The 22,298-nt window shown below is 36.8% G+C and overlaps 1 protein-coding gene across 44 annotated transcripts in view; it reads right to left on the reverse strand.

Moving 5' to 3' along the window:
* Positions 1-22,298, reverse strand: part of NCOA2 (nuclear receptor coactivator 2) — a 295,480-nt gene that overhangs the window by 182,700 nt on the left and 90,482 nt on the right. For 40 of the 44 annotated variants that reach the window (XM_045398369.2, XM_073998949.1, XM_073998954.1 and 37 more), the window contains one exon: positions 2,041-2,097. The gene's annotated coding sequence lies outside the window, so the exon portion shown is untranslated. Of the gene's footprint in view, positions 1-487; positions 553-2,040; positions 2,098-22,298 lie in introns of all 44 variants that reach the window. The other 4 variants (XM_065519353.2, XM_073998962.1, XM_073998961.1 and 1 more) reach the window with 1 other exon arrangement.

Consider the following 22,298-nt stretch of genomic DNA (forward strand, 5'->3'; position numbering starts at 1 on the left):
GAAAATGGAGCTCAGTGGTTAAGGTCAAGGTCTTTGGAGTGGCAAACTGCCTCCAACTTGATATGACCTTGGAAAAGTCATTTAACCTCTCTGAGCTTCAACTTCCTTATCTGTTATTTTGAAGACAACCAAAAGGCACTTACATAATGCCTAGCATACAGTAAAAGAGTGATAAATAATAGTTGTTACTAGTATTATCAGTGGAATCTCTGCAAATTGCACTTGTAAAATAGATGTGAATCAGAAACAGCTGTATAGTTCCTAAAATTTTACTTTCAATAGTTCTTAAACGTCGGACTTAATTCCTTCTATAAATGAAAAATTGTGATGGCAGGAGAGGCAAATGTCTGAAAAAGGTAAGAAAGAACAAAAAAATAAAACGAGACAAGAACCCAATAACAACTGACATCTTGAAACACAAAGAAAACTGTCATGGCACAAGGAAATGAATTAAGTAGTCCACTTATAAAATTATGCCTACCACTACCTTTGATAATGAGTTCAAACACATCAATATATAGGGCAGGAAAACGACCAAAACATTTCCCCAATCTAGAAACAAAAAACGAAGTAAGTTACATTTTGTATTGAGTGGCAGGTAGTGGGAAAATATTAATTTATTTGGTTTGCAGAGCTATAAACTGGACAACTTTCAAATCTACTTTGCTCTCTATAAATATACCACAGAACACATCTAATATGTTAATATGATCCAGTATGGAGACAAGAAGCTGCCACGCTTCCTTCGGGTTTGTTCTTTACTTGACTGTAAGTACCTTCTGGGACAGTGACAAAATAAATGTGGAATTGGAAGAGTTATCTTCTTAATTCTACCCTGATTAAGCATATTTGGATATATAAAGTATCTAATACAGCTAATTTTTCATAACATTTAAGAGCTATATACCTAAAGTTCACGGTATAAATTAATGTCATATCTAGAAATAAGCTTAAGAGTCTGGGCGTGGTGGCTCACGCCTATAATCCAAGCACTTTGGGAGGCTGAGGCAGGCAGATCACTTGAGGTCAGGCGCTCAAGACCAGCCTGGCCAACATGGTGAAACCCCGTCTCTATTAAAAATACAAAAACAATTAGTGGTGCATAGTGGTGGGCACCTGTAATCCCAGCTACTCATGAGACTGAGGCAGGAGAATCGCTTGAACCCACGAGGCGGAGGTTGCAGTGAGCCAAGATTGCACCACTGCACTCCAGCCTGGGTGAAAGGGCGAGATTCCATCTCAAAAAGAAAAAACGAAATAAGCTTAAGAAACTATTTCTATTTGTATTTACAAAGTTCAATATCTCTGAATATGAATATATTCTTAATGTTTATTACCCAATAATTACTTTAACAAATGTTTATTTAGTCTTTACTGTATACCAGGCACCATCCTAAGGGTTAGGGATGCCGTTTTAAACAAGATAGAAATGGTCCTGATGTTCACAAAGCTAGTAGGGAAAGTTGAAAAGAATAAATAAAAATATATCACATGATCATAAATATTATGATAAAAATCAATTACAGCTGTGTGATATGGAGTGCTTGAGAAGCTATTTTACACAGGTTGGACAAGAAAGTTTGGCTCATTGCATTTTATAATATCTACCCCTGTAAGTGAGATTTGCTGCTAAAATCTGTAGTAACTTTCCTTTTCTCCTCTTCTATGCTAGTTTGCTAAGAAATGAGAAATACTACCACTCAAATTTTTACACATAAAAATAAATATAAACATTATGTCAAGCTATGAAATTAGAATAAATTGTAATCAACTCATTCAATAGGTATAATGTAAACTCATCCCAAATAGATATAGTAACCACTGATAAACAGATATGAGCATTTTACCTTTAAATGTTATTTCCAATACATTTGTAAGGAACTTTCATAATAAAAATGAAATACAGACAAACATACAGTTTATTGTTTTTATTTATAATCATCTTATTTACATATTACTTTCCTAAACTACATATAGAATTTAAAAATATTTTAATTAAATATCAAAATATCCAATATGAAGAATTCAACATTAACTCACCTGTGCCTGTAAACAGTGCAGAAGATCTATAAGTGTGTAGCCAAATCCAAGAGAAATCTGTAATATAAACAAACAAATAAACATGAATAAAATCTGCAGAATCCTGTTGGATTCCTTAGAGCAGATGTGATTTTTATAACTGATTTTCAAGTAATACTTGTTAATTGCCATCAATACACAAGTAATATTCATTAATAACATCTCTTATTAAATTGCAAGGTAAATCAAGAAGTAGACTTGCTGCATTACTTTTATTTGTACAAGATAATGTAAAATATATAAGGCTACATTTCATTGTGAATTATGAAGTGCCTACAACTTCTCAGTTGCCAGCCTTATACTTTTAACTGCTTGTCTAACCACCAGCCTTCCCTATGAGACAAAAAGCTGAGTAAAAGCAGGAGGCCCTAGTGACCTACTCCCACGCTGCATTCCTAGGGCCATGCCCAGCACACTGTAACAGGCAGAAAATGTGTGCTGAATAAATAAAGTTCACATATTAATCTTAATTTACCATGATTTACAGTTTACCTACATGGAACCAAAAGGCCTGAATGACTAAATAATTTGTTATCTCAAGAAATATCTTTTTTTTCCCCCTTCAGAGACAAAAGTTTTGTTCTGTCACCCAGGCTGGAATGCAGTGGCACTATCACAGCTCACTGCAACCTCAAACTCCTGGGATCAAGTGATCCTCCCGCCCCGACCTCCCAAGTAGCTAGGACTACAGGCATATGCCACCACACCCAGCTAAAGTTTTATTTTTTGTAGTGGTAGGGTCTTGCTAAGTTGCCTGGGCTGGTCTCGAACTCCCAGCCTCAAGTGACCTTCCTGCCTTGGCCTCTCAAAATGCCAGGATTACAGGCGTGAACCACCATGCCCAGGCAAGGAAAGCCTTTTTGGGCAGTAAAAATCATGTTATAATAACCAAGATAATTTGCAAGAGAAAAGAGGAAAAAGAAAAGGAAGAACTGAATATTTTCAATAATGAGGGCAACTGTTTGCAAAGTTTCTTCAGAGTCTGTGTCTTTGCGAACAAAGTGCTTCACTGTAAACGAGCCTGCAGCTTTTCGTCTGATTCTTCCACTGCACCAATTAAGCTTGTTCCCAAGAAACAAAATGAGGAATATGAAAACAAGGGTATGTGCTTAAGGCATTTTATGTATATTAATATTTACTGCTTTTGTATATTTTATGGACTCAAGACAAGTGGCTTGATTGGTAATGGTAATGATACTGAAAATATCTCTTTTTAAGAATAATTTTTAAAAAAACATTAAACACTACTAGATTTAATCAGCTCCAAGGAATGTTTTTACAACTAAGCTACTAGATTTTTCTTCCTTCAGATGACATCCATCAGTAAGAATTTACAATTTGGATTATCAAAACTTAAAGCACTACTAATTCCTTTAAGAGCCCTTTACTCATTAAAACAGTAAATAGAATCCAATAGCACAAACAAGTTAACATCAATTTAATATCAAAATTACTATTTTTCTTGGACACTAGAAACATCTGATTTCATAATCTAAGAGGTCTACAGGGGAGAGAAACAGAAAAAGATGGCATTTTGATTTTTACCAAGACCTGGCCAGTCTTGAGCTCATCATATATAATGAAATGCAGCTAGTGTATTAATCAGAGATACTTCATGAAAAACAAACAAAAAGAATCTATATGCAAATAAGAAGTTATCACAGTAAATAAACTGAATGGATTATACTCATGTGGCAGTCAGTGAATAGTGTGCAATAAACTTATGTAATAGGAGTCATCAATTCTTTCTAGCACTATTGGGATAAATGCATTCATTATGCTGGCCTACTTAAGCCCATTATAATTCTATACCAACAACTAATTTGCTCAAGGACATCATATTATGCAACAATCATGAGCTGAAACTTGTGATATTAGTAGGAATGAGATTAAATGATTACTGTTGGCTCTATACTATTCAGTAAACTTTTATTAATAAGCTACTATAACATGACGCAAAAGTGTCAATGCACCCATGCTAAAGAAAGATGTTGGCCAGGCGCAGTGGCTCACACGTGTAATCCCAGCACTTTGGGAGGCTGAGGCGGGAGGATCATGAGGTCAGGAGATCGAGACCATCCTGGCTAACACGGTGAAACTCTGTCTCTACTAAAATACTAAAAAATTAGCCAGGCGTGGTGGCGGGCGCCTGTAGTCCCAGCTACTCGGGAGGCTGAGGCAGGAGAATGGCGCGAACCCGGGAGGTGGAGCTTGCAGTGAGCCAAGATCACGCCACTGCACTCCAGCCTGGGCGACAGAGCGAGACTCCATCTCAAAAAAAAAAAAAAAAAGAAAAAAGAAAAAGAAAAAAAAAGAAAGATGTTTAGGAGATACAAAGATACTGAAATTTCCAAACATCCAGATACCTTGGTGTAACATTTTAAACAAAAGGAATAAAATACTTCCATAAAAACAGAATTACAAACTATTTTGTAAGTTATTAAGAGAAACTAGTTGTCATTTAAAGCAAAAATGCAGGTAATAAAAGCTCTGTTATAAAGAAGCATCTTGTTACTGGTCTGTCCTGAGAGTTTTCACAAAGCCCCTCTAAGAATGTGTTTCAAGGGAAGGAGTAGGGGTAATTTGGGGGATATCTGCAAAATAATTATTGGATAAAGGACATATACCTAGAATATATTACATAAGGAGTTACATTATTTGATAAAAGGCATGTATCTAGAATATATAAAGATCTCTTAGAACTTAATAATAGGACAAATAATTCAATTATTTTTAAATGGGCAAAATATTTTGTAACTAACCATGAGACATACAATAAGGAAAAGTACATGAAAAAATACTCAACATCATTAGTTATTAGGAAAATGGAAATTGAAACCACAATGAAATATTCTACACAACCAGTAAAATTATCCAAAGTGTTGACAAGGATATGAAGAAATCAGAACCCCTTTAAATCCACTGCTGGGAGAAAATGCAATAGTACAGCCATTTGGGAACAAAGTTTGGAAGTTTCTCACTACACAATGCAATTTTATCCCTGATGTTTTCATTTCTTTTGGGGAAGAGATGTCCATACAAAGAACTGAATGGAAATGTTCACAGCAGTTATTGTCCACAATAGCCAAAAACTGGAAAGAATACAAATATTTATCAAGGGATTTTCTTAAATGCGGTACATCCATACAATGGAATACCACTCAACAAAGGGGAATGAATTATCAATATGTGAACAACACAAATGAACCTCAAAAACATTATGCTAAATGAAAGAAGACTAACACAAATACAACATCTACTGTATTGTATGATTCCATTTATTTGAAATTTCTAGAAAAAGTAAACCTATAAAGACAGAAAGCAGGTTGACAGTTTCCAGTGTCAGGATATGGAAATGGAAACTGACTAAAAATGGACACAAGATAACTCTGTGGGGTGATAAAATTGTTCTAAAACTGAACTGTGTCCTAAAGAAAGATGAATAACAGACACAAGATATATATGACTGTAAAAATGTACTGAAACTCCTGCTTTAGTACACTTAAAATGGGTGCATTTTATGGTCTGCAAATTACACCTCAATTTTTAAAAAGCAAAAAGAAATTTAATGTTAAAAAATATTTTAGTGATTTTTCACAAATGCACCAGTGTATCCTTGCTCTTTCTTGTGTGATAGCTACAGTTTCCACGTGAGTAGGAGATCTAAGGGTAAAGGTAGTTCTAGCTGCATATGGTGGTGTGAACACCTGCCAAGTAGAGCATCAACTAGCAGGTGGAGTAACACCTCACTAGTCTGAGTCAAAAAATGAAGTCAGAACTGAATCTACACCACACATAAAAAGACAGCTGGCAGCATTAGAGCCGTGTAGGTTGATAGTAGGGCGTGGGGGAGAACTGGAGAAGATATGCTCAATATTTCATTTTATTTATTTTTTAAATGAATGGGTAGAAACAGACCCAGAGGAAGCAATGTAAACTGGGAAGAAAATGAAATGACAGCTGTAATACTGGCTAAAAGAACATTTTAATTTATAACTACTATAATAAGAGATGTGCCATACTTTTTTTGGCTTAACAACAATGTAACAATAGCATGAATAGCATTTATTGAATGCTTATTCTGTGAGAGCACTGAGTGGAGAACTTTATGTGTGTTACCTAATTTAATCTTCATAACAATCCTATGAGGGTAGGCCCTGTTACTATCATGTCCACGTTATAGATACAGAAACCTAACTGGAGAGTAAAGAACTGTCTAAAGCCAGAGAGCTGATGCACTAGTAAAAGTTTGGGTTCTAACCCACAAGAGTCTGACTCTGGAGTTTATACACGATCTTATCCACTAGGCTGTTACAGAAGGTCACTGTTTTGATAATGCTATTTTTGCCAACTTTATTTGAAAAAGCAAATGGCAGAAATGTAACCAACCTGAAAACTGCCTTCTTGAGGTTTCTGGTATAGTACTAACAAGACCAGCAAAGGGTATTCCCTACATCCTGCACCTTTGGCAGACACTGTTAATAAATCTTGGCATTATTATTTTCTCAGCCCAAATGCAGGCCTCACAATTTTCTCAAAGTTGCTAACAATCAAAGGATAATAGAGCTAGTATGTAAATAAAGATATGTCTGTCACAGGGCATGGTGGCTCACACCTGTATTTCCAACCCTTTGGGAGGCTTGGGCAGGCATACCACTTGAGTCCAGGAGTTCGAATCCAGCCTGGGGCAACAAGGTGAAACCCTATCTCCAAAAAATACAAAAAAATTAGCTGGGCATGGTGGCGCACAGCTATAGTCTCAGATACTCATGAGGCTGGGATGGGAGGATCACCTGAGGCTATGGATGTCAAGGCTGCAGTGAGTCGTGATCGCGCCACTGCATTCCAGCCTAGGTGACAGAGTAAGCCCTTTCTCAAAAAAAAAGAAAAGAAAAGAAAGGTATGTTTGTCAACCCAAAACAACCAAGTCTTTTTTATGGACAACTGAAAACATGGAACAGGCTGTTGTAAAGAGATGACTAAACAAAAGGCCAGCCCGACAACTATCACACTTCATGTTTCGGGACAGCCAGCACCACCCTAATCAAGCCAGCCAGACAGATTGGCAGGAAAAAAGAGAATGCACGGGGAACAGAAGAAAAAGCTAAGGAAGGACTGCTCAAATTACTTAAGATTTTTCAATAGTTCCAGTCAAGCACATGTGAATATATACCCATAGTGTACACCCATAATGTATGATTAATACAAAATTTATTTTTCCCTTTTGCTTAAAAGCACAAACTCTCAAACATAAAAAACACCTTTAAGTCACGTTTCATAGCATATAATCCCAAGAAGAAACAGTCATACTTTCAAGACTTACCTTTGAAAACTATTTCAGATTATTGAACATGATATTGTTATTATACAAATATATTACATATATTTGTGATGCAAACGTGTCCTAATATATAGCCTTCATATGAATTTTAATAGTAAAATTCCAAAGTTTCACGCAGAAGACTTAATAATATAAAGAATGAGGACTAGACATGCAAAGTAAAATTGTTCCCCAATAAGTTTGATGGTGCTAAAAATAAGCATCTAGACCTCAGAAGAATAATTTATAAATGAATTGATTAACTTCTATATATACTGCAGACAAGCTCATGATTTCTTTCTCTGTTTAAAAGACTATACCTCCACTGCAGACAATAACTCTTAACTAATGAAATGTTTAAAGGTAATTTTCATTTTCCAAAGTCCTCTGTAAGGTCAACAGTATCACGGCAAAACTTCCTTAAAATAACATTTAGCCCTGATAACTTATGGGTAAACATTAACTAACCTCCTAATTATTCTTTCCAACTATTCATTTTGCCTATTAAGGTATACAAATTAATACAGAAAAATTTTTAGGTTAATAAAACCAGTGCTTAAAGTTAACTGAAAGTCAGTCATAAGATGTTCTTTTGTTATTTTAACTCAGTTTAATAAAAAGCTTCAGAAAGTACAATTAGTCATAAGTTAAACAAGTAGAGATTTAGATATACAATTGAATAAATTTTCATCCTTACTAAATGTAAAAAACTTCATAGGCCATAATTATAACAGATATATAGAAAAAATATATCAGTTTAAAAATTCTTAAGCTACAGTTACATACACATCCACAATTTACATGTATGACACAGTGAAAAATAATATATCCATCACACTCATGGATCTCATTATGCCCATTCCTTTCCATCTTGTCTCTTGCCTACCACGGTCAGAGGCAATAAAACTATTAAAAAAACAGCAATTCTCTAAAGACTAGTATTCTTGCCCAGAGATAGACCTAAAAAACCAATTATCTTATATCTGTAGTTGAAAGAATGGTTAAGATTTCTTTGGCAGAAAATATAAAGAAAGGAGGGTGGCAGACTGGAACTAAGTCTTGAGGAATTTCTACAGGTAAAAACTATGTAGAAAAGGAATTGACCAAGGAAAATGAGAAGAAATTACCTAAAAGACAAGAGGAAGACCAGCAAAGACAAGTACTATAAAATTCCAGAGGAGATAATTCCAAGGAGAGGGTGGTCAACATTGTTCAATGACACTGGGAATTAAGATTTCTACTTGATGTGGCAACCAGAAATTACTGGTGTCCTTTATAAGGACACTTTCAATGGAGAGATAAAGATATAAATCAATCTAGAGAAGGCTGAAGTGTTGACATGTGAAAAGGAAATAAGGACTTGGATACAGCATGTACAAATGATTGCTGTCATTACCTTATACTAAAACTTATCTTCTCCTCTAGACGGTGAGCTGTTTGAGGGCAAGGATGAGGTTGCATCATCTTTGGGTAAGACAATAACCTGCTGCTGGACTACTAATTTTTAAACAACTGCAGAAGTCCTAGGGCTTTTATTAGGGTGCTTTGCCAAAAAACTGACAACAGTCTTTAACAGAATTACAGGGGGAAAAAAAGATAAGTTCTTGGGCAGAAATTAATCTTTCTTAAACAGAGGTAAAAGGCTCAGGGATAGTTCCCCACCAAGACAAGAGCAGAGCATGCCACCCTAACAACCGATCCACTCCCACCTCAAATAAAAAGGCCCCAACACACCATAAGTAGAATTTTTATTGTTTTTCTGCCAATAGTGTGGATAATTTTTAGATTATAAACTCCCCTCAGAAATTCATCTTCTCCTTAGCTTGTTTCCCCTAATTACTGTTGCAATGACCACTCTGACACAACTGAGCCTAGAATCCTTCCTTTTATATCCCTTGGGTACAATACAGACGAGCCTATAAAACACTTCAAGACTCTGTATAATATACAGTCATGCAATACATAACAACATTTGTCAATGACACACTGCATATCCCATGGTGGTCCTGTAATATTATATCATATTTTTACTGCACCTTCTTTATATTTAGACATGTTTACATACACAAATATTTCCCATTGTGTTACAACTGCCCACGGTATTCAGTATAGTAACATGCTACACAGGTTTGTAGCCTAGAAACAATGGGTTTCATCAGATAGCCTAGATATGTAGCAGGCTAGACCATCTAGGTTTGTGTGAGTATACTCTTGCCTAATTATGCAATACTCAGAATGCATTTAGGTGATGCATGACTATATGCATAATTTTTTTTTTTTTTAAGACGAGTCTCGCACTGTCACCCAGGCTGGAGTGCAGTGACATGACTTCAGCTCACTGCTACCTCCGCCTCCCAGGTTCAAGCAATTCTCTGCTTCAGCCTTCTGAGTGGCTGGGATTACAGGTGCCCGCCACCACGCCTGGCTAATTTTTTTGTTGGTGTTTTTTGTTTTTGTTTTTTTTTTAAGTAGAGACGGGGTTTCATCATCTTGGCCAGGCTGTTCTTGAACTCCTGAGCTCGTGATCCATCCGCCTTGGCCTCTCAAAGTGCTGGAATTACAGATGTGAGCAACTGCGCCTGGTGACTACATGCACAATATTTTAAGACCACGGGGTAAGAAAAGAAAGTGAACCAGAAGTAACTAGCTTTTTTTTTTTTTTCTTTTTTTTTTTTGAGACAGGGTTTTGCTCTGTTGCTCAGGCTGGAGTGCTGTGGCACAATTACAGCTCACTGCAGCCTCGACCTCCTGGGCTCAGTTGATCTACCCACCTCAGCCTCCTGAGTAGCTAGGACTATAGGCATGCACCACCACACCTGGCTGATTTTCATATCTATTTATTCATTCTTTTTTTTTTTTTTTGCAGAGACAGGGTTTTGCTATGTTGCTCAAGCTGGACTTGGAACTCCTGGCCTCAAGTGATCTTCCCACCTAGGCCTCCTAAAGTGCTGGTTTTACAGGCATGACCCACCATGCCCAGCCAACATTAACATTATATACATATATCTACAAAGTGCAGGGGCAGTCTTTAACCCCCTATACCTGAAGTACCCTCAAAGACAGCCTCAGAAGAACCAGCACAAACGTGCCACCAAAGGCACCCTTCCCCAAATGATGGTTACTGTCAATTCCCACCTCCTACAGAGAGGTCAAATCTATCAACAGAACATGACCGCATTAAGATAAAATCATTATTTCAACACAATAAAGAGAACATTAATTTTTTAAAATGCACACAAAGCATGTAGGAGGGCAGGAGAGGAGGTGTCTCCTTAAAAAGGAAGACAGTAAGGTGACACAATTTATCTAAAGTTGAAAAACTTACAACGGACCTGGATGTCAAACCCGGGACTGCCCGAGCACAGGACCTGTATTTTTACTGCTCTGCCTGCCTGCTAGGCAGCACCAACCCACCAAAACAAGGGATAGCAAGCACCAAATGAAGAGTATTTTAAAAATAAAAACAGTTGAAAACAGCTCACAAGTGTGTATAACAGGTATTCATAGCCATAATGTTTTAATGAAACAAAAATAAGTTTATTTTCTGACTCAAATTATAATTATGTATTATGTGATTAAGTATGTCAATATTTTACAGAGTTGTAGAAAGAATGTAGTATTCCAAAAGCTAGCACCAGACTAAGAGAAAAGCTTTGCATCTCACTGTGCACGACAGTGAAGAACTTACCTGTGGAGCAGTTAGTACCTAGCCACATTTTGTTTGTTTGTTTGTTTGTTTGTTTGTTTGTTTTTTGAGACGGAGTCTTGCTCTGTCACCCAGGCTGGAGTGCAGTGGCCGGATCTCAGCTCACTGCAAGCTCCTCCTCTCGGGTTCACGCCATTCTCCTGCCTCAGCCTCCCGAGTAGCTGGGACTACAGGCACCCGCCACCTCGCCCGGCTAGTTTTTTTTTTGTATTTTTTAGTAGAGACGGAGTTTCACTGTGTTAGCCAGGATGGTCTCGATCTCCTGACCTCGTGATCCACCTGTCTCGGCCTCCCAAAGTGCTGGGATTACAGGTTTGAGCCACCGTGCCCGGCCCTAGCCACATTTTAATCAACTTTCTGTATTTTACTGAGTCACCCCCCCCCCCCCCATGGATCCAAATGTCACTCAGAAGAAATGTTATCAGAAAACAGATTGCATAAGAAATGTGCCCCTACTGTGTGGGACTACAGAGTTTGTCATCTTCCTAAAAAACTAAAAACGGGATTTTTCATTTTACTAGGTGCCTGGGTTCTAACAAAAACATTGAGGAATACTGGAGAAAACTGAATCCTATAGCAACACTACCATTTTGGGAAAAAAATTGAGATCTAGCGCAAACTTAGAAATCAAGTTTCAACTACTGAGTTTCACAGATGGAAATCTAAGGCTCAAAGAGATTAGTACTTTTACTGATGACAGGACTTCTCCCAGTCATCATGACTAACGGAGTTTCTATGAACCCAGGAACAAATATATCATTAAAACTTGGGCCTCACTATCCTATCTTAACCAATTGCTATTCAACCTCCACATCATGGAAGGGCACTGTGTACACAAAATGGTGTGAAAGGGCCTTCTGACTTAGTTGTGAAGCCAGAATTTATTGATAACATATCTAACGTACAAAACATAAATAAAACGGGATAGATCTCAAGATGAGCATTCCAATACCCTAAGCATACAGAACAACAGGAGCTACCTTTTGTTATGAAATAGATGTCAGTTCCCCTGCTATAAATTTTACATGCTGGTCGGGCGCAGTGGCTTATGTCTGTAATCCCAGCACTTCGGGAGGCTGAGGCAGGAGGATTACTGGGCTCAGGAATTCGAGACCAGCCTGGGAAACAAGGCAAAACACCGTCTCTACAAAAAATACAAAAATTAGCCAGGTGTGGTGGTGCGTGCCTGCAGTCCCAGCTACTTGAGGGGCTGAGGCTGGAGGATTACTTGAGCCTGGGAGGTTGAGGCTGCAGTGAGCTATGTTTGTGCCATCACACTCCAGCCTGGGTGACAGAGCAAGACCTCGTCTCTTAAAAATCCATTTTGCAGATGAGGAAACTAAAAAAGAAGTTAAGCAATTTACTCAAGTTAAAGCAAGAGGAAGAAATACCAACTGAATCCAGGTCATTCTGAATTCAAGGCCTCCGCTCTCCCAGGTTGCTGCTATCACCACTTCCTCTGCCAGGCTCCCTTCTCTGCAATTCTTGCTCTACCCAACTCCTTATTCCCTCAAAGAAAAGGATTTGATATCAAGAAGATACTTTCTAACAGCCAGCCTTACACAGTCACAAGCACCAACTTAACAATGAGTTACCCAAAAAGGTTTCACTAACAAGATTATTCAGTTATTGGCTGTTGTACCTACATAAGCAAAGAAAACGGAAGAAATAATACAATATTGCAGGATAAAAGACAGTGAAGAAAAGAAATTTTAAGGCTGTGACAAAATGAGAACTTTACTTTACACAAGGAATTTCATTAAAAAAGAAAAGAAGACAATTCTGAAACCTAAGGTCGGAGACAGCTAGGAAAACAATCTATCGTGGCTAAATTCTTCTTCAAACTGGGGGTCCCAGAGACCAAGAATGTATATAAATGTCCATAAAACATTCATGAAATTTTCTAATTTCATGCTTTCATTTTGATGAAAATCTGAAATTGCTGTTTAATTTTCCATTTGTGCTTACATTTGTGTTAAGATGAGTATTTTAATTTCTTTGAAGTCAAATCTTGAGACAGAAAGTTTTCTATGAATTCAGCAAAGAAAAATCATGTGGGGGATTTGAAACATCTTCACACAGCTACTAGCAGTACATGCTGAACTCAATGTAACCTGAGCTCAGCAGATTATACACAGCAATTTTGTTACAGCCAAACACCCTTGCATGGTAGTGCTAATTTAAATCTTATCGATTTGGTAGTTTTGTTTATATTTAGTTAGTAAATCTAATTTTGTTTTATAGGTCTTAAACTAAAATCTTCTGTATTGAAAAGGAATCTAGCAACATACCAAACTGGTGCTTTTCATAGGAGCCATTAACCAAGTTAACATTCCCAATTATTTACATAATAAATATGACCATAAAATGTAGATTTTAAGAATCATTCATGTACAGGTTTTGTTTACCAAAAATTTCACTGACAAATCAAAGGCCCTACCAGTGGTATCCAAAATGTGTCTCTGGACTGTAGCTAAAGAACAAAGTCTTTTAAAACTAAAAGAAAAAATGTAATGCTTTATTGTTCTATAAAGCTAAATTTCAGCAAATGTGAAGAATCTGCCTTTATTATAGATTATGAGCTTACTGTTTCATGGAGCTAAATTTTCCTTTTATTTCCTGAAATCGTGATGCTAGTAAGTGGTCATTTTCATTTTCATATAATGACTAGAGAAAATTGAAATTATGGCACTCCTATGCCAGTTTTCTAGATTTGGGAAATTTTTTTAAATAGAAACATGAAATCATAATCTGGGTACCACTGGCCTACAAGTTATCTACCATGAAATGGGGTGTGTGTGTATATCTGTGAGTGTGTATATATATATATGTATATATACGTGTGTGTGTGTATGTGTATATATATAAAACGTGTGTGTGTGTGTATATATATATATATAAAACATGTATATATACACACATACAAATAGATATAGATACACAGTTATAGGTATTCTCCTCTGGGAATTTCTATTCCATGGGGGAAATTCATTTGTAGCATGAACTACCAATCGGGAAATTCTTATTTCTATCAAAAGGAATCTAACACCCCTCTTTCTAGCCCATCTAGGACAAAGAGCACTCTAGGCAGTCAGGCCACAAACTACAGCATGGAGAGAAAAGAGGATCTATTACCATTTGATATCTAAATACTTGGAAGTAGTTACTTTGCTAGACCTCCTAGAATAAACCACAGCCCAATAATGTTAATAATAATAATGACAAGTAAGACATAAACAACAAAAACTCTGAACAGAAACTGTGAAAGATTAAAGACAGCAATAAACTCTTTGCTACACCTCTCATTGAGAACTGAAGTGTAACCGCCCTTCCCCTGAAGCTGAGGTTGCCTTAATGACTGGCTTGACCAAGAGAATATAGCAGCAGCAGTATTCTGGGACTTCTGAGCCTTGATGCTTCAGCCTGGGACTCCTGAAACCCTAGATCTTAGCATTCTGAGCTGCTACATATGTATGACTGCCTTGAGGCTGCCATACTATGAAGAAGCCCAAGCTGGCCATGTGGAAAAGCCATATGAAAAAAGAGAATTAAATGCCCAGCCAGGGCCCATCTATTATGGCCCCTGACAGTTCCTGGTCTTCCCAACTAAGACTCCAGATACAGAAGAGACAAGCCATCCCTATTGTGCCCTGTCCAAATTCCTAACCCAGAGAATTATGAGCTATATTAGTAATAAATTGTTTTAAACAACAGATCACCAGAACAAAAACAAATCACCTTTCATAAATAGTAATAAGGACTCTAAAAACAAAAACAAAAAAAAAAAGAAAGAAAAGAAACATCTCAGGCAGACAAGCTGGAAACCAGAATGACAATAAACACAAAAAAGGATTACGATGCTTAAGGATAAATAAAAATTCATTCACTCATTTACCCAACAAAGATTTATATACAAAGATTTATATATATATATATATATATATATATATATATATATATGTAAACAGGGATATATAAAAGCTCTGGGAATATAATGGTTTAAAAAAACGAAAAAAGTCCTACTTTCAAGGAACTTACAAGAAAACATTATGTACCATAGTGGTATTTTTCTATATACAGTTCTTAATTTTTTTTTCCCCCCACAAAAATTGCTAGCTTTGGCCAAGTGCAGTGGCAAACACCTGTAATTCCAACACTTTGGGAGGTTGACATGGGAGGATTGCTTGAACCTAGGAGTTCCAGACCAGCATGGGCAACATAGTGAGACATCATCTCTACCAAAAATAAACAAGAAGTTAGCTGAGTGTGGTGGTGCACATCTGTGGTCCCAGCTACTCAGGAGGCTGAGGCAGGAGGATCGTTTGAGCCCAGGAGATTGTGGCTGCAGTGAGCAGTGATCACGCCATTGCACTCCAGCATGGAGACAGAGCAAGACCCTGTCTCGAAAAGAAACAACAACAACAAAAAACGAAACCAAACAAAAAATAGCTAGCTTTTTATGGACATAACTAACAATTCAGATCAAATCAAAACACAGGCCAGGTGCTGTGGCTCACACCTGTAATCCAGCACTTTAGGAGGCCAAGGAGGGAGCACTGCTTAAGGCCAGGAGTTCGAGACCAGGAAGGCCAACATGGCAAAACTCCGTCTCTCCTAAAAATACAAAAATTAGCTGGGTATGGTGGCAGATGTAATCCCAGCTTCTTGGGAGGCTGAAGCACAAGAATTGCTTGAACCCAGGAGACAGAGGTTGCAGTGAGCCGAGATCACACCACTGCACTCTAGCCTGAGCGACAGGGCAAGACTCTGTCTCAAAAAAAAAAAACAAAAAACAAAACAAAACAAAACAAAAAACACACCACCACCACCAATCTCATAGAGTGACCGAGAGTTTGAGTTCCTCTATGAGAAGGAAATGAAGATTGAATCAAAATCCCACAAAAAGTTATTTGTCGTTTGTAGTATTTAAACACACTTTAGTTAACTATAGTATATAATAAAACGTTTGGGTTCTGATTTCAGACCATAAATTCAAGGCATGCGTAACGAATTCTTTTTATTTTTTCTTCATAAAGTATCAGGTTAAAAAACCTTTTAAAGATACCCTTACAAATGTGCATAGTAGACCATTTCTATTTTACTGTAGTCAAGATCCTAGGACCTAAAATGGGCAAAGCAAGTAAGGTCAGTAGTAAGTTGTTGTTTTAACAAGATTTATTTCTGTCTAGGTGTGCTACAATTCAAACAAACACACTCACTATTCCAGTGACTAAAATAATTTTTAACTGCTCCTTTTATTAAAGCATAGACAATTTAACCTTTCATATCATCCTCAGGGCTCTAAAATTATTCATACCTTTCTATTTGTAGCATTTCTCTATTCCAATTTTATACAATGCCAAAAAGAACGCAAATAGAGAAAATTATTCTACATGGTATTTTAAAATAAAATAAAATGTTTCATATCACACTGTAAAAGAACAAAGCCGTAAATAACTATGTTTATGGTCTCTTAGGCAAAAGACCATAGTATGTCTTAAAATCATTAGCAACTAGCACAATGTCTCTGTAACAGATTCTTAGCAAGTATCTGTTGACTGATAACACATTTATTTCCCAGTTATGTTTTTAAGTGTGGCCAAGAAAAATAAGCAATGCTATTTTTTATCCCAGTAATATTTGAGGCAAAGAAAAAAACGATGTTTTCAAAAGAGGTCACAAAGAAACACATCTGTCCTTTTCATTTTCTCTTGAAAATATTTTTAAAGGAATGGGGTGGGGGAAAGTGGTAACAAGTGCTATGTGCTCTAAATGTCAATATCGCACAGATGACAATGAAACAGTAACAGAATTATAAACTAACGTATTTTCTTTTTTCTCATAATTTGTTTTAGCACATTACACGGTAATTTGTCAGAATTTCTTTTTAAAAATGTGATGCAAAAAGGAAAAAAATTATCATTGCTAAAAAGCAACTTATTTTTTATCCAAAACACAGTATAAAAATCGTAACAGTGCACTGAACAAGAACATCATTAAGATCTTTAAAATAAGACTACTAACATTCCATTATAAAAAGTTGCAATATCTGGGAAGAAGATACTGAAGAATGTCTTACTTAACAGACAGCTCATTGTTCTCTTCTAGACTGGTCTAGAGACTGGCATGGCATCAGAACATGCGTCAGAAGACCTGGCCATCTTCCTGGATCTCCGTGAGACCCAAGGCCAATCACTTAACATTTCTAGTCCTCAGTTTCCTCAGTGACAAAAGGAGTGGCACAATTGTCCCCAAATCCTGTTTAGCTCTAAACAAATTCTACCATCCTCAAATAAAGAGCCATTAGTCTAAACAGGGTTTTAAGGCACTCACATCTTCCATTTGCTTAATTAAGGTACAATTATTTCCTTAATCTTGCACTAAACACTTTACAAGTTTCAAATGTCTAGAGATAGACTACTTATCTTATTTTATCTTTACAACAACTCTGTGAGGTATGTTGAGCCTATAATTTTCATGTGCATTAGGAAAATGCCAAAAGGGAGGCTGAGTCAAGTGACATGGTTTGATTAAAGTCATTTAGACGAGAAAAACGTGGAAATTAGATCTTCTGACTCTAGCTCAGTGCTCACGCAAGAGATTTCCAGAAACAAGCCACTTTTAAATCCACAAGAACTACAAGGAAGGGGAAAAAATGGTGTTTATTTTTAAATGAATATACTGTTTCTTTAAATCCAATGTCATAGTCTCAAATTCCCTAAAACAGTACAATTTTAGGCCTCTAAATCTCAAAATTATTTTCAAGACTCCCGGAACAAGAAAATCCCAGTGGCTTAACACATTATCAAAATATTACCATCTATCAGTATTTCCTAAATCAATGTATCTTTCTTGGGGAAAAAGGGGGTCTGTAGTGAAATAAGATTTGGAATATTTGTAGATTAATAATGCACATAAGGTCTTTAATTTAATCTAGCATTTCACAAATTTGCTGACTGATACATATTTCAGACTTTTTATAAAATACCAATGGTCATTCTAAAGCACTTTTGTTCCCATGAACAAAATCATCTTGGAAAATACTTCTGTACATTTTTAAAAGATGATCATTTCCTAAATAAAAAACAAAATTATTATAGTTTTTCCTTATTTCTCTAACATACATATTTTCATCTTTTCTGAAAAGATAAATTATCTTACAATTTGTACATTTAACATGACAGTGTTCCTTTTTTCATTTCCTGAAAAGCTGTTGACCCAATATTGTACTTCGTAATCAACAGCAACTTGGAATAGAGAACTATGGTAAAAAATCTTCTCATAATCTTAAAGTGTATTCTTGTGACACAAATGACATTATATCATATTAAAAGGTCTCCTTCTGTAGCTAAATCATATACCCAGAACCGACACTGAAAAATCTGGGGAGACTTCAATTCAGATGAAGTGTACACTTTAAATACATATTAGCAAAGACAGGTAATTGGGGGGAAATTACATCAGAGAAATAACATTTGAATCCATCTTAAACTATTATAGGGATCTGTATCTAAAATTGGAACAAACATTTACAGGTAAAGGGGAAGATAAATTACTTAATCACTGAGCCCATTAACCTACTTGCAACATGGAAGTAACTATTAATATAAGTGTGGTTTTTGCCCTATTTATAAAATAGCAAATGATGAGGCAAAGGCTAATTAGCTAATCTGAATTTATCTTGTGCTCACGATTTTATAACACTAGATGTATCTATTTATTCCCAAAGGGATTAGGCATTTCCCACCCTTCCTCTAGGCAACGATGAGTTCCCTAATAACCAAACACAGTTTCTTTTTACTTCTAATAGTGTTGAGCAAGTCCAAAAATACCTTCAAATGCTTTTGAAAATGTAAGGGCAGCTTAGAAATGAGCTGTTTTTAGTAATGGTATTTTAGAAGTGGTATAACTTACCACTTCAGGCAAAGAGGTATGACTTGTCACTGGTAACAGTGGTAACTCGGGAAGTTGAAAAGAGTTATTTTGAGAAAATAAGAGATTGTGGGCTCTAGTCTCAAACCTCACCCTTCACCTCATATATATGAAATGTTATGCTTATGTAATTCACAAATCAAATTTCTGTTTAAAACTGGAAGAATTAACAACAGAGTAAGTTATATATTTACTTTAAAGGTATACACACGAAAAATTTTTTAGGAATAGAAGTACTCAGTGTTGGCTAAAAGATTTTAGATATGTCAGTCACTTCCTAATCCTTAAAATGTTTATACAAGTTTCTCCCCACATCCCCCACAGTCCCCCTATTATATCCATTTTATAATTCAGAAGGTGATCTGTTAACCAAGCCATAAACAGAGAGTAAATTTCAAAAGCAACTGCCGGCCAGGCACGGTAGCTCATGACTGTAATCCCAGCACTCTGGGAGGCCAAGGTGGGCGGATCACGAGGTCAGGCGATCGAGACCATCCTGGCTACAGTGAAACCCCGTCTCTACTAAAAAAAAAAAAAAAAAAAGAATTAGCCAGGAATGGTGTTGGCTGCCTATAGTCCCAGCTACTCGGGAGGCTGAAGTAGGATAATGGTGTGAACCCGGGAGGCAGATTTTGCAGTGAATGGAGATCCCGCCACTGCACTCCAGCCTGAGCAACAGAGCGAGACTCCGTCTCAAAAAAAAAAAAAAAAAAAAAAAAAAAAAGGCAACTGCCTTGTCCACAAATAAATGAGTAAGTCATATTTTAAAATAAAGTAGAGAATGCCACAAAGACTTATAAAGGCATTATAGTATGTTTCACCAACCTATATTATCCTATTTCTATCTATGGAGTAAAATTATATAAAGTGACCTCTCTGCAAGTGAGTTTAGACTCCAAATGCTAGATTAAGGAATAAAGTCTAAACTACTTACAAACCACTTACAAAAACAATAACAAACAGCATAATTCTGGAAGGTCACATTAAAAAAAAACTACCACCTCCAATGCCTAAATTCCATGATGTAATAAGCCTGTATGATGGATATAACAAGAAACGTACACTCTGCAGATTGTTAAACTAGAACAAAATCCCTGAAACACTGAAAAGTGAGGGTTTTGAAATGGTTTTTAAATATGAAACCAAGCAGCATTTATTTCCTAAATGTAAAATATAATTTAAAAAGTAATGAAAAAGGCCAGGCATGGTGGCTCACGCCTGTAATCCCAGCACTTTGGGAGGCCGAGGCGGGAGGATCATGAGGTCAGGAGATCGAGACCATCCTGGCTAACATGGTGAAACCCTGTCTCTACTAAAATACTAAAAAATTAGCCGGATGTGGTGGTGGGCACCTGTAGTCCCAGCTACTCGGGCGGCTGAGGCAGGAGAATGGTGTGAACCCGGGAGGCGGAGCTTGCAGTGAGCTGAGATGGCGCCACTGCACTCCAGCCTGGGCGACAGAGCGAGACTCTGTCTCAACAAACAACAACAAAAGGGTAATGAAAAAGATTCATATTTAAGCATTCCACAATTGTTTTTCAGCAACTGCTATGCTTTTCTTGAATATTAAAACCTTATTACCGTATGTATGAACAAGACTGTTGTCTTTCTCAGTTATATAATGACTTGAGAATTGAACCATGTCTCCTAAGGCCTACAATAGAAACGCAAGTGTACTATGTAATCAATGCTTTCTAGTAGACATTTCATTCAACGTATTCATTTTATCTAGCAGGAAGGCTGAAATGATAAACGCTGATGTGGGTTGACACCACTCACTCCTACATATCTGAGCCTTTTCATTTATTTGAGTGTCCTAAATCTCCAACATGTTCAATAAAATACTAGAAGGTAAAGAAGTTTTGGCGAGCTAAGGAAGGCAATGCATTGTGCCTCACAATCATTTTTTGACTATGTCTTACAGAAATCAGGTACGATATTTGACACTGATTATAAAGGGTTGATCATCTAGCTTGTTGATGATACTGATGATACAAAAGTCATAATTCTATGTTTGATTTCTTCCTCTTTCAGCTGTCTTTTTGGGCATTCAACACCTCTAAGAAAAAGAAAGAAGTGAGAAAATGAGGTAAAATTCCAACCTATGACATTTCATTTCCAGCAAAGGCACTTAAAAAACAAAACAAACAGAATAACCTCTTAGAGACCCAAAAGAAAATACATTAAAACACTATAAGTGGTTGTGTATGGATGATGCCATTATGGGTAGATTCTTTCATGTCCACACCTTCTAAATTATAACCATATTATTAATACTTATATTCTATACCAAAACAATAAAAGCATTATTGGGAAAGCAAGTTAAATCTAATGATTCCAAACATTTTAACTATCCTGACCTTATACTACACAAGACAAAGGGGAAGTCGCCTATAAAACTTGACACTATAAACAAATACAAAAATATATCTTGCTTATTCTTTTCTTCACTATCTGTGTAAACAAAGGGAAAAGGAATAAAGGAAAAGAAAGCCAAGAGGACACACTCACAAACCAAAACCACAAGAAAAATAATCTAAAACCAGACTGCGGGAGGCAGGAGGAAGGTACCATTCTCTACCTAAGAAGTGATTTTGCAACACTAATAGCAAACCCACATTCCTGCTACAAGCCTCATCCACAGCCTAATGCTTTCAAACAGGCCACACAGCTGGCAGCCCTGAAAACCCTCCAGAGAGGAACGAAGATAAAGAAATCAGGAGGGCTCAGGACTGAATTGAGCCCTAATCTGATTCCGATGAAACACTGCCCTGCTGGGGTATATTATGGTAAGCAGAAACTGAGTTAAATATATGACTGGAACTTCTAAAGAAAATTCCTAAAGGAACATTGCTTTGAATGTGAGCCTCCTCTGTTAATGACGAAACAGCTGAGGTATTGCAGTACATGCTTTCTAGGGAGAGTCATCCGCGCAACGCATAAGGTAAGGAGAATGCAGCATCACCTTCAGAAACAATACAGAGGGTAGGCCTAGATGCAAAATCTGCTCTCGGTAAATAAACTATGTTTGTGTGAACACTAAGAGTCTAGTTTCCTCTTGAGTCAAAGCACCATATGGCTGAAAGCAAAGTCTTACTAGATTTGGAGACTGAACTTGGTTTATGAGGGCTCAAGCGTGTTCAGTGAGCTATTTTAAAGGCACCATGTTTTTACCAACTCCTGGGGTGTCCCCTATGATAGTACCTCAACCAACTCCAAGAAGCCAGACACCTTCCTAAACAAATGCCAAACACTTCATTT

The sequence above is a fragment of the Macaca fascicularis genome, chromosome 8, assembly GCF_037993035.2.
Source record: "Macaca fascicularis isolate 582-1 chromosome 8, T2T-MFA8v1.1".
NCBI lineage: Eukaryota > Metazoa > Chordata > Mammalia > Primates > Cercopithecidae > Macaca > Macaca fascicularis.